This window comes from Myotis myotis, unplaced genomic scaffold (genome assembly GCF_014108235.1).
Source record: "Myotis myotis isolate mMyoMyo1 unplaced genomic scaffold, mMyoMyo1.p scaffold_m19_p_1, whole genome shotgun sequence".
NCBI classification, from domain to species: Eukaryota; Metazoa; Chordata; class Mammalia; order Chiroptera; family Vespertilionidae; genus Myotis; species Myotis myotis.
Window position 1 is genome coordinate 46,298,114 of NW_023416313.1, and position 12,581 is coordinate 46,310,694.

The following is a 12,581-nucleotide window of genomic DNA, read 5'->3' on the forward strand; positions in this document are numbered from 1 at the left end:
GTATAAATACAGATGTAACAAGACAGCAAGACACAGAACCTAGACACAGAACATAGACACAGAACCTCCACAGAACCTAGAGACAGAAGAACTTCGCTGGAGAGAACATGTCAAGAGATCCTGGACAGAAACTTGCCACAGAACCTAGAGACAGAACCTAGAGAGAGAACCTGGCTGAAGAACCTAGAGACAGAACCTGGCTACAGAACCTGGATAGAACATGGCAAGAGAACCTGACTAGAACCTGGTGACTGAACCTGGCTGGAGAACCTGGACAGAACCTGGCTGGAGAACCTAGTGAGGGAACATGGCTACAGAATCTGGTAACTGAACCTGGCTGGGGAACCTGGAGAACCTAGCAAGAGAACATGGACACAGAACCTGGCTGGAGATCCTAACCAGAACTTCGCTGGAGATCCTGGCTAGGCTGCTGATCAACTGAACACTGTCTCCATGTCATTCCTTCTTCGCTGACTCCATCCACACCTTTAGGAACCCCTGGACCTGCTGGGGTTGGACCCCAGCACCTAAGGGCTTGATGTCTCTTATTATTGCTGTCCAATACAGAGATAAATGTGCCCATCTCTTTTGACTTGCTTATTAAAAACTTTACTGCCAATCTACATGGGTAATAAATAAATGCTCCTGCATTTATGCTGAATTTTTTAAATCATATATGCCCCTATTCACATTAAGCATGTAATATTTACCTTTGAGTGTATGCAAATAACAAACACAATACCATGGAAATGCACAATATCACTCACCATGCATAATAATAATATCAATTCAAAAAGTACATCTACAAACTGAAATAAATAAGCACATGCACATTATAAAATATGCATCCTATCTAATAAAAAAGAAACATGGTAATTGGCGTACGACCGCTACCCTTCCCATTGGCTAATCAGCGAGATAGGCAAATTAACTGCCAGCCAATATGGCGGCCAGCAGCCAGGCAGCTTGAAGCTAACATGAGGCTTGCTTGCTTCAGTGACAGAGGAAAGCAATGTTCCCCGCCTGCCTTGCCGGCCTCTGAGCCTGCAGTTTAAGAAACATTGTAACAAATATAGAAGCTAAACAAAACCCCAGAAACCAGCTTTCAGCGAGCCCGGGATCTCAGAGCTGGAGTTATACGTTGTTTCGATTATAGAACCTAAACAAACCAGATGCCTGCTTTCAGCAGCAGAGGCCTCAGAGCTGGAGCCAGAGCTAAAGCTGGCCCAGAATAAAAAAACAAAAAAAGAAAAAAAGGAGCAGTTGGGAGCTTCAGTCACCTGTCAGCCTGAAAACAGCCCTCAGCCCCTCACCCAGACTGGCCAGGCACCCCAGTGGGGACCCCCACCCTGATCCAGGACACTCTTCAGGGCAAACCAGCCAGCCCCCACCCATGCACCAGGCCTCTATTCTATATACTAAAAGGGTAATATGCCTCCCAGCACCAGGATCAGCAGAGCCGCGAGGCCTCCAGGCACCAGGATCAGTGTGACAGGGGCAGTGCCCAAACCCCCTGATTGCCCTGCGGCTCTGTGTGTGACAAGGGGCGGGGCCACAACCTCCCTATCCGCCCTGCTCTGTTCGTGACAGGGGAAGGTGCCCCAACCCCCTGATCAGCCCTGCTCTGTGCCTGATAGGGGGTGGCACCACAACTTCCCCATCGACCCTGCCTTGAGTGTGACAGGGGGCGGTGCCCCAACCCCCCAATCGACCCTACCCTGAGCGTGACTGAGGGTGGCATTGCAACCTCCCAATCCGCCCTGCTCTGTGCATGACAGGGGAAGGTGCCCCAACTCCCCAATCAGCCCTGCTCTGAGCCCAACCAGGGGCTGCACCTAGGGATTAGGCCTGCCCTCTGCCACCAGGGAGTAGGCCTAAGCCAGCAGGTCATTATCTCCTGAGGGGTCCCAGACTGCGAGAGGGCACAGGCCGGGCTGAGGGACCCCCCCCTTCCCCCAAGTTCACAAATTTTTGTGCACCAGGCCTCTAGTCTGTATATATAAAAGGCTAATATGCATAGTGTCCTCTTGGGAGTTTGACCAGGAGACCAGGAGTTCAATCGCTCGCTATGACGTGTGCTGACCACCAGGGGCAGCACGGAACATGGCGTGTGACCAGTAGTGGTGATGGGGTGCTGATGGAGCGAGGGGCAGAAGGAGTAGGGTGTGTGGGGGGGGAGGAGAGGGAACTGCACGGTGGCAGTGCACAGGTGGGCGGCAAGGGAAGGAGGTGGCGGGGAGATGGGGCGGCAAGGAATCTGATCAGCCCTGATCACTGGCCAGGCCTAGCTAACCTACCTGTGCACGAATTTCATGCATTGGGCTTCTAGTAACTCTATAAAGAGAAATATGGAAGTCTACCTATATAGGCATACTACAACCCCCTCCAAATGTCCTCTCTACTACTCCTACTATGAATTTGGGATGTTAGCTTTTAATCTGTACCTCAGCAATGACTCATTAATATTCATGGTTCTGGCCAAAACCGGTTTGGCTCAGTGGATAGAGCGTCGGCCTGAGGACTGAAGGGTCCTGGGTTCGATTCCGGTCAAGGGCATGTACCTGGGTTGCGGGCACATCCCCAGTAGGGGGTGTGCAGGAGGTGGCTGATCGATGTTTCTCTCTCATCAATGTTTCTGGCTCTCTATCTCTCTCCCTTCCTCTCTGTAAAAAATCAATAAAATATATTTTTAAAAAAATAGTCATGGTTCTGAAGCAGCTGATAAACAGACTAAAGGGTGAGGGCAGGCAGTTAAAACAAATTAGTAGTTAAAATCGCCCACAAATAACTCTTGGACAGAAAAGCGAAGTCATTTTTATTTTACTTTCCTAAGATATATTTCAAGGCAACTATAGAAAACAACAGTATGATCATATTTAACATGGGGAAGATGAGTCAAATAGTATTGATGTGATTTTCTGAACTGAGAAACAGAAGAATTAGGAGGAATATTTTTTATTTTAAGAAATAAACTTTGAAATGTCATCTATATGATTCAACCATGAACAAATATAATTTCAAGATACCAATACTGAATAGATTCTATACTAAGTAGATTCTATAGGAATTTCTTCTTAGGAATACTATTTTGGCATACATTTAAATTTTACTTATTGATTTTTTTTTTTTTGAGAGAAAGAGATCAATTGTTGTTCTACTTATTTATGCATTGGTTGATTCATGTATGTGCCCTGATGAGGGATCGAGCCCCCAACCTTGGTGTATGAGAACAATGCTCTAGCCAGCTAGTTACCTGGATAGGGCTACTTTGACATAATTTTAGTTAACAAGACCACTTCAAACAAAAAGGATTGTGTAATTTAATTATTTTACCAATTTAAACTTGACCCTAAACTTTAAATCCTTTGCTCTCTATAAACTCTTGTGTTTACTTTCCTTTTGTTGGCTACTTCTTTCTGCCTCTGCCTCTGGTTCCTATTCTTCTCGCTCCCTAAATATAAGTATCTTAGGCATATGTAGGGGGCAAAGTGTACTTGGGGAATCTGTACCTTCTGCTCAAATTTTCTGTGAACCTAAAATTGTATAAATAAATAAACAAACAAACAAACATAAATACATATGCTCCAAGACTCTACACTTCAGCTGTTCCCATCTGAACATCCTCAGCTCTATCCACTGCCCCAGCTTCAGTTACCTCCCTTATGCCCATATCTTCAAATTCCTCTCTCTGGCCCTGTATCTCTCCAGAGTTCCCACAACTCCTGGCTGTCTGTTAAACATCTCTATCTGCACATCCTGTTGGCAGTTCATATTCAATATGTCTTAGAATTTATCAAATGTTTTTCTTCTGTTCTGTTTTCCGTATTTCCTAGTCATCCCAAAACTTTCAGCTCAGTTCAGCTCATCTTTGATCCCACTACACATATTCTTGCACACCAGTTGCCAAGTTGTAGGAATCCCACTCAATGATGTTATGCAATCTTTTCCTTTTCACTATGTCCACAGCTACTTCTCTAGCTCCTAATTATTCCTATTATTGTATTGTATTGCATTGCATTGCATTATTGTATTGTAGCTACTGAAGTAGCCTCCAAACTGCTCCACCACTTCCTCTCCACTTCTGTTTCACTCCCCATCATGTAACCTAATTACTTTATCTTTTTGAGTACAATGCCAATCAGGAAATTCTTGTTTATATTGCCACTCAGAAACTCTGTATGTGTTCCATGATGACACCAATTGAATTTCACTGTTCTCCTTCCTTCCCCATACTTGCCATGTTTATATCTTTACTTCTATATTTTTCCCATACAGACTGGCATTCTCTCTCTTTCTGATCTCTTCGTGCTTAAATAGCAAATATTCTGTAAGACTTTCCTCTCTGAACTCTTCCTTGGGCCCTAGGATCAGAGTAATCATTCTTATTCTGTCCTTTGAATTCCCACCCCTTTCACCCTCCATCTATCTTCCATCCCTTCTCTCTCTCTCTCTCCATCTCTCTCTCTTTCTCTCCTCTTCCCTCCCTCCCTCCCTCCCTTCTTCTCTACCTTTCTCTCCCCCCTCCTTCCCTCCCTCTCTCTCTAAAAGTCAACAAAAACATATCTTTGGATGAGGATTTAAAAGAAAAAGAAAGAAAAATATACAGTGCTCAATTCAGCAGCACATGGACTAAAAAATTGGAAGGATACAGAAATCAGCATGGCCCCTGTGCAAGGATGACACACAAATCTGTGAAGCGTTCCATATTAAAAAGCACAACTATCCCATGGCCAGAGTTGCTCTGTCCCTTATGCCCAAGACCAATTCAAGCTCAGAACAGCTCAAGAGAACTGAATTCTTCCCTGGGCCAAGCCCTCTCTCAGGAAGCTCATCAGATTTTCATGCAGTGGGCTTCTCCTGAGCTTACCCAGCCATTCCCCACACTTGTCTATACTTCTGCCCAGATTCAAACCATAGTCACTGTTCCTTACTCTACTGTAAACTCTCAAACTCCCCTGTTTAAATAATCTATATCCTCACCAAAACATTTAACAGTTTCTTACACCCAATCAGCCCTTAATGGTAAATATAAAAGAAACAGTAAAAATTAATGACTATTTAACAACATTTCAAAATTAATCCAAACATTTCTCATCTTTATGTCTGATAATGCAGGCCCTAACTGTTTAAGCCTAGGTCTATATAGTGATCAATCTCTCTTCTTTATTTTTCTAATACTCATACTCCCTTAAAATAGCAGGTGTCTTCTGAATAATTTTCAAAAAGAGCTTGGTGCCTGGTTCACAAGGTTGTTGTTAGGATTAGAGAAGAGAGTACACAGAAAGTACTTAGGAGAGTCTCTGGCACGTGATCTGTTCTCAACAAATGTTAGTTTATATCATTCTTGCTGTAAAAGCTAGATTTACTTTTAACTGTTCCAAAATAAATTCTATAAAAAAAATCCTCAAAAGTGACTATTTCTTAAATTATACATAAAATATGACCTTAAAACTTCCCACCAATACACAGAGCTTTACATGTCCCTTTCACCAAACAGGGAAGGAAAAACTCAAGAATTCCAAGTGAAAACATGGGAGACTCCATGGCTGAACGAAGCTTAAGTGAGATGGCAGGTTAAATTGCTGGAACTGAGACAATAAAAGGCCCCAGGGGAAGGACATTTCGCAGTCGAAGAGGAAATGGTACATCCTTTCTCCTACACACAAATCCATAATTGGAAAAAAAGACTGAGCACCCTTCCTCCCACCACTGACCTTCTAAGTAGGTGTGGCGGGCCAAACTCCATCCTCAACAGTCATACGGATTTTGATCTTTTTAACACCTGGTCCAGTTTGCAAAGCCGCTAAGTAAAACTTAACCCGGTTAGTTTCTCTCCATTCAACTTACATTGTACTTCTAAATTTCCTCCCTCTCAGAACAGATTAAGCAGCACCTCCTACATTGTCCTGGTTATAACCCTCACGAGATGCTAGATCTGCCATGTTGAAGATACCTTCACAGAACACTCAAGGTGAGTTGAGACTCTGAGGCCAGAAACAGAAAGGGAATGGAAGTCACCTACAAAATCTATCATTCATAGCAGGTAATGAGTGAAAAAAGAGTGATCTTCTGAAATTAGACCATTTCCATTATTAACTTTAGAATAAATATAGAGCGACTATACTTAATAAATTGAACGTTCAAGTCTCCCCCACACAGGTTCTATTCTATTCCATCACTAAGCATTGTCTAACAACTTTCTTGAAAACTGCTACAGAAATGAATCATAACCAATGAAAAAAGAACAGTCTTCATTTCTGACCATGTTAAAAATATTAAAACATTTTTAAAAGGTTAAAACCATTATAAAAGTTTAACATTCACTTCAAATTTTAAAAGAAAAAAGAACTATATAAAGCTGCGTAAATACCAAAATGAGTTAATTGCCTAACACTAGCAAGTATTTAAAAGAATTGTTTTAAGACTTAAAAATATAAAAATCTCAACCATAACCCCACCAGGTAGAAAATAATATATTCTTACTTTATTTTCAGATAGGGCTATTCTATGAATATGAGAGGATAATGATAGCTGAATTTAATAACCTAATTTTTAATTTCATAAGCATTTTGGGCATTGCCCAATAATCTTTCATATAACAAAGAGTAAAAACTTGGCTACTGTAAAAGTTGAATAATAATAAGAAAATGTAGGAGGAACCAAGATGGTGGCATAGGTAAGTACCTGAACTTGCTGCCGCACACAACCACATTAAAGCTACAACTAAAAGACAAAGCAAATATCATCCAGAACCATGGGAAGGCTGGCTGAGTGGAAATTCTACAACTAGAAGGAAAGAGCAAAGCGCATTGAGTCCGGTAGGAGGTGCAGAGGTGTGGAAGTGTGGAGGTATGAAGGCACGTGCAAAAGGGGCTGGCAGCTGGGTACGCTATTGTCTTTTTCATTCGGGAGGGAGATACAAGCTCCCAACTGCTCTGAATTCCAGTTCTGGGTGAGAATTTGGGGACCCAGACTCATATGGGGAGAAACTGGACTGTCTGGTATTGGGCAAGAACGTGAGGGCAGCTTTCTCGCAGAGGTGCTTGCAGCAGTCATTATTCCTGCATGGGGCCACAGGACACAGACCCCTGGACCTCTCCAAGGCAGAGCAGACTGGCAGCCATTGCGGTTTGCTCTGCCCTGGTGACTCCCTGAGACCCCACCCCACCTAATTTACAACCCCACCCAAGCTGTGCGCAGACGCTTTTGCATATGAATGGTCTGTCCTTTTCCCCCCTAAAAACCTGTCAATCTATAGCTGGGTCAGAGAACCCCATTGCTTCCAAAAGAAGACCTAAGGCTTGTCAGCAGCCTGCATTACTTCACAGCTGTGCCTCTTCTGGGCACCTCCAAACCCCAAACAAATAGGAGGAATCTGCAGATCTCTGTGTAGCTCCTGCTGGTTGGCCTCAGGCAGTGGCTGACTTTGTACCTCCTTGGAGATCCAAGAGCCAGTCTACCCAGTGGTCAGAGTGAGACCATCCAGATTACAACTCTTCACATCCATAAGAGACACACTTAGGGGGCAGACTCAGTGAGCACCAAAGCCCCACTGAAGCAAGTCCTGCCCCATAAGGGTGTCTCCACCACAGAAGTTCTCCCATTGTAGACACAACTGGTCATCACAGCCAACTGGCCTGGAGGTCAATTCCTCCCAGTGATACCAACAGCAATCAAGGCTTAACTACAACAAGACTGTGCATACAACCCACAAAGGGGTGCACCAAGAGTGTCCACCTCAGGTAATTAGGGAGGCTGAGCCACTGGGCCCTATAGGACACCTAGCACACAAAGCCACTCTATCAACACAGGGAAGCAGTCAAAATGCAGAGACAAAGAAACATGTCACAACTGAAAGAAATGGAGGAAAGCAAACTACTGGATATAGAGTTCAAAACCACGGTTATAAGGTTACTCAAGAATCTTCTAGATACCTCTGAGAAATTTAGTGAGACCCTCAAGGATATGAAAAAGGACCAATTAGAAATTAAGCATACACTGACTGAAATAAAGAATAATATACAGAGATCCAACAGCAGACTAGAGGATCCCAAGAATCAAGTCAAAGATTTGAAATATAAAGAAGTAAAAAAATCACCCAAACAGAAAAGCAAAAGGAAAAAAGAATCCAAAAATATGAAGATAGTGGAAGGAGCCTCTGAGACAACTTCAAGCATACCAACATCCGAATTATAGGGGAGCCAGAAGAAGAGAGAGAACAAGATATTGAAAACCTATTTGAAGAAATAATGACAGGAAACTTCCCCTACCTAGTGAAAGAAATAGACTTACAAGTCCAGGAAGCGCAGAGAACCCCAAACAAGAGGAATCCAAAGAGGACCACACCAAGACACATCATAATTAAAATGCCAAGAGCAAAAGACAAAGAGAGAATCTTAAAAGCAGCAAGAGAAAAACAGTCAGTTACCTACAAGGGAGTACCCATACGACTGTCAGCTGATTTCTCAACAGAAACTATGCAGGCCAGAAGGGAGTGGCAAGAAATATACAAAGTGATGAATAGCAAGAACCTATAACCAAGATTACTCTACACAGCAAAGCTATCATTTAGAATTGAAGGTCAGATAAAGAGCTTCACAGACAAGAAAAAGCTAAAGGAGTTCATCACCACCAAACCAGTATTATATGAAATGCTGAAGGGTATTCTCTAAGAAGAGGAAGAAGAAGAAAAAGGTAAAGAGAAAAAATTATGAACAACAAAGTGACAACAAATACATATCTATCAACAAGTGAACCTAAAAATCAAATGAGTAAAAAACCTGATGAACAGAACAGACTGGTGAATATAATAGAATCAGGGGCATGGAAAGGGAGCAGACTGACAATTCTTGGGGGGAAAGGGTTGCAGGGGTTGCGGGAATAGATTGGACAAAGAGCTTTTACCTATGGACAAGGTTAGTGAGGCGGGGGAAGGCCTGGAGTGGGGTGGGAACTTGGTGGAGGGGAGCTATGGGGGGAAAAAGAGGAACAACTGTAATAATCTGAACAATAAAGATTTATTTAAAAAAAAAAGAAAATAAAATGTAGGCAGAGTGTACATTCAATCTACATTTGATGCATACATTAAAGGAAGAAAAATCTTTCTATTTCCAATAATTTTTGAGGCAATATCTTTACAATTTCATGAAGGTACACAGACTCAGAGTAATAATTCCTCTTTTCTTTTTCCTGAAAAGCACAGTTTCTGGACTTCTTACCTGTTTACACAATTAACATTAAAAAAAACAAAACCCTAAGAACAATGTTGTCCTACATATTTAATAAGCATGTTGTTTTCCAGTACAGTGAAAACAAATTAAATAAAACAGTGAAATTGCATGCAAATGTCTCTAAAATTAATATAAAAGAAAACTTATTATCTCACTTGTATAATGTAATATCTGAAGAAATTCTAAATATTATATTAAATTATAATTAGGTTTAAGTATGAAGAACCTATATTGAAAACTTTAAAATAGTTTTTTTTAAATAATTGCATGACTCATCCCTATTGCGTGTTAGAAAATTAGTGAAGCCCAGGCTGGTGGCTCAGTGGTTAGAGTGTAGGTGTCTGGGGTTCGATTCCTGGTCAAAGGCACATACCTGGGTTGCAGGTTCACTCCCCAGCCCTGGGTTGGGACACATGTGGGAGACAACCAATGTGTCTCTCTCACATCAATGTCTATCTCCTTCTCTTCCTTTCTCTCTCTGCCCCTGCTTCCTTCCACTCTCTCTAACCAATGGAATATTATCAGGTGAGGATTAACAACAAGAAATTAGTGAAAATATCAATACACAACCCACTCAAAAGTGGCTCATTTTGATACTGAATTATTTCCATGCATAATCTGAGCAATATCTTTTAACATATAACCAGATTATAATCAGACCATGTTAAAAGACAAAAAAATGACATGAAAATGTGACTTGTAAATGCAAAGATTGTCACAAGTACAGTTGAGTGATCAGTATTTGATTTACATAAGTAGGGTCTACAATTATTGTAATTTAAGTTTAGCCCAACTGAGAAAGAAATAATTTACCTTTGAAGATTTAATGTATCTTGTTTTCCATTGTCAGGACTACAATGTTTAACCTAATGTATTTCCTTTTAAGCTTTAACTGCCCAAATCTTTTGAGCAATCTTTATTTCCTAAGTGTTTAATCTTGTTCCCTTCATATGCTTGAAAATACTCCCATTCACTTCCTTCACATGGTCTTTGCTCTGATCTTTCCTAAGTGACATAGCTGTCACTGTCCTAAGATGAGATCTCCTCAAGTCCTTTCAAAAGTAAGTAAAAGGGAGAGACTTCAAAAGAGAGCGACAGAGAGAAGGAAGGATGGAAAGAAAGGAGGATAAGAAGGATGAAGGCAGAAAGGTATGCAGGTACCTATACATACCTGATCCTCAGAATTGTCAGAGACCTGCTGTTTTAATGGTGAAAACAACACTAGCCTTGTCTAAATAAGTGCATGTTGACAATGTTTTATGAGTTTTAAAGTCGAGGCAATACTGACAATGCAGTATGAGTAATAAAGTAAAACACTGAGCATAGCTAAAAAGCATAATAATTATTGTTACTGAATATTTATTATGTCTCAGGACCTTTACTAAGTGCTTACATGGGTTATTTATTCTCACAATAATTTATTCTCAAAATATTGATAAATAATAATAACTTATTATTTATTATTTTAGCAATGAGAACAGGAGACTTAGAATGGTTTTATGCCTAGGTGATGAAGCTAGGATTCATACTGCTCTCCACAGTCTGTTCTTAACCAGTATGCTTCTTATTGTTATTAAATAAAATGCATGTTGTTAGTCTGATATATATTTTCTAAAGGACGTAATTGGCTTATGAGAATTTATGCTCCATGAGAAGTAGGCAGAGGGAAGCCAGCTCAAATAAAATAGTGAAATAAATAACAATCTTATATTGCCAAACCAAGCATTTGAGTAAGCTGAGGAGAAGGAAAAACTGAATTGGAGAGGATAGGACGCTGCCCCAAGACCCCTCAGGAGTAATCCGGATTCAGAACCGGGTGTTACACAGGGAAGATGCCGGACACAGGGTTGTGAACCCAGTTCTTTCTCTCATAATTAGAAATGTGTGACATGGATTTCAGCGCTCAACTTCTCTGGGCATTACTTTCCTCATCCGTAAGTGGGAATGGTTCTACAATAGCCAAGGGCCCTGCAGCTCCATGACTAAAACGCTGGGAGGACACACAGACCCTTACATTCCCCTTCGAGGTGTGCTCACATCTCCATGGTGGCCTACACTGGGAAGGGCATCTGCTCCATATTACTGAGAGTCAAAGCAGAGGCTTGGGACCCCACTCCTATTTAGTCAGAGTAAATGCTTCTCCTTAGAGAGATCCCATTTCACAGAGGAGAAATATTCCACGCTAGACAAGCCCTACGTAAGTCCATGGCTCAGTAAATGAGCCAGAAGTAAGCAGTGACCAAATATTCCGTCCACTAAGAAGTGTTTCATCAGCACGATATAACTTAGAAAAAAGTCTGCTCTCAAATTCTCCCTGAAATTTCACCAATTATGAGAGGGGCATCTGAAGTTAAAAAAGAAAACCATTGCTGTGGCAATTAGGATGATTCAGACAAGAAGCTACTTATCATTCCTACTTAGTGTGGAACAGTTCATCACCTTGATAGAAATGACACCTAAAGAAACTTGTAAGAATTAATCTGCTCCTTTTCTTTTGTCCTCACCCTCCAAAGAAAGAGAATGGGCAAAGTCAAGATCAGACTTAAGTAAAACTGTGAAGAATGGGAAATGTACAGCCTTTTCTTTTGTTCATCTCCTTCCTGATGGTCTATTTTCCCAGGCATTGCCTGATTCTTCAGACTTTTCCTGACGTATGCTTCGTCTCCACAGTCCACCTCACCTCTCCTTTCTCCTATACCTTCAGTGTCCTTCAAGGAGCAAGTCTGCTCCACTGCTAATGCGATTTGACCTAAGCTGAAAACTCATAAAGAGTATGATATTTGCATTTTCTAATAGTGGAAATTCCAGGCAAAATGACTATCAGCTCGAGTGGGATGGGGCTTTATGATCCCCTTGTACCTGTGGACAGTGCAAATCAAATTCTTCTCGGAGAGCAATCCGAGGGTGTGTGGGAGGGGGGGTAGTGAAGAATCACAAAAGAATTTAAGAGGCTGGGATTAGCCAGCACCAGCCTTCTAGGGCCTCACCCCAAGCAGGAAATTGCTGCACAGCTCCCTGGCTTCCCTGCACTGGTGCCCAGGCAGCTGGCCAATTCACTAACCCCTTCCCTGGCCTCGCTCAGACGGCATCGTGGCATCATTTGTGCAACCCTGGCCCCACGGTAACCCTGGCTGGCTTGAGAAAAGTTGGCAGAGAGAGTCCAGGGTGTGCTATTTAAAACTATAAGCAGCTACTGTGGACAGAGATGAGCTGCTTTAGTGGCAGAGGATAAGGCCAGATGCAGAAGCTTTTCACCTGCCATAATGAAATTCACTCACCTGCTGCAGTTAGGCACTCCAATTTGATAGAAAACAGCTCAGTCCATTTGTTAATTGCTGGTGCTCACCTGGC

The 12,581-nt window shown here is 41.9% G+C and overlaps 1 protein-coding gene and 1 non-coding gene across 2 annotated transcripts in view; one reads left to right on the top strand and one right to left on the bottom strand.

Annotated features, from left to right (window-relative positions):
* The window catches only part of ADAMTS3 (ADAM metallopeptidase with thrombospondin type 1 motif 3), a 217,969-nt gene that overhangs the window by 188,752 nt on the left and 16,636 nt on the right, over window positions 1-12,581 (bottom strand). The window lies entirely within an intron of this gene.
* LOC118661419 lies at window positions 4,606-4,711 on the top strand. The gene has a single exon (XR_004969338.1). It is a non-coding gene; the product is annotated as a U6 spliceosomal RNA (small nuclear RNA).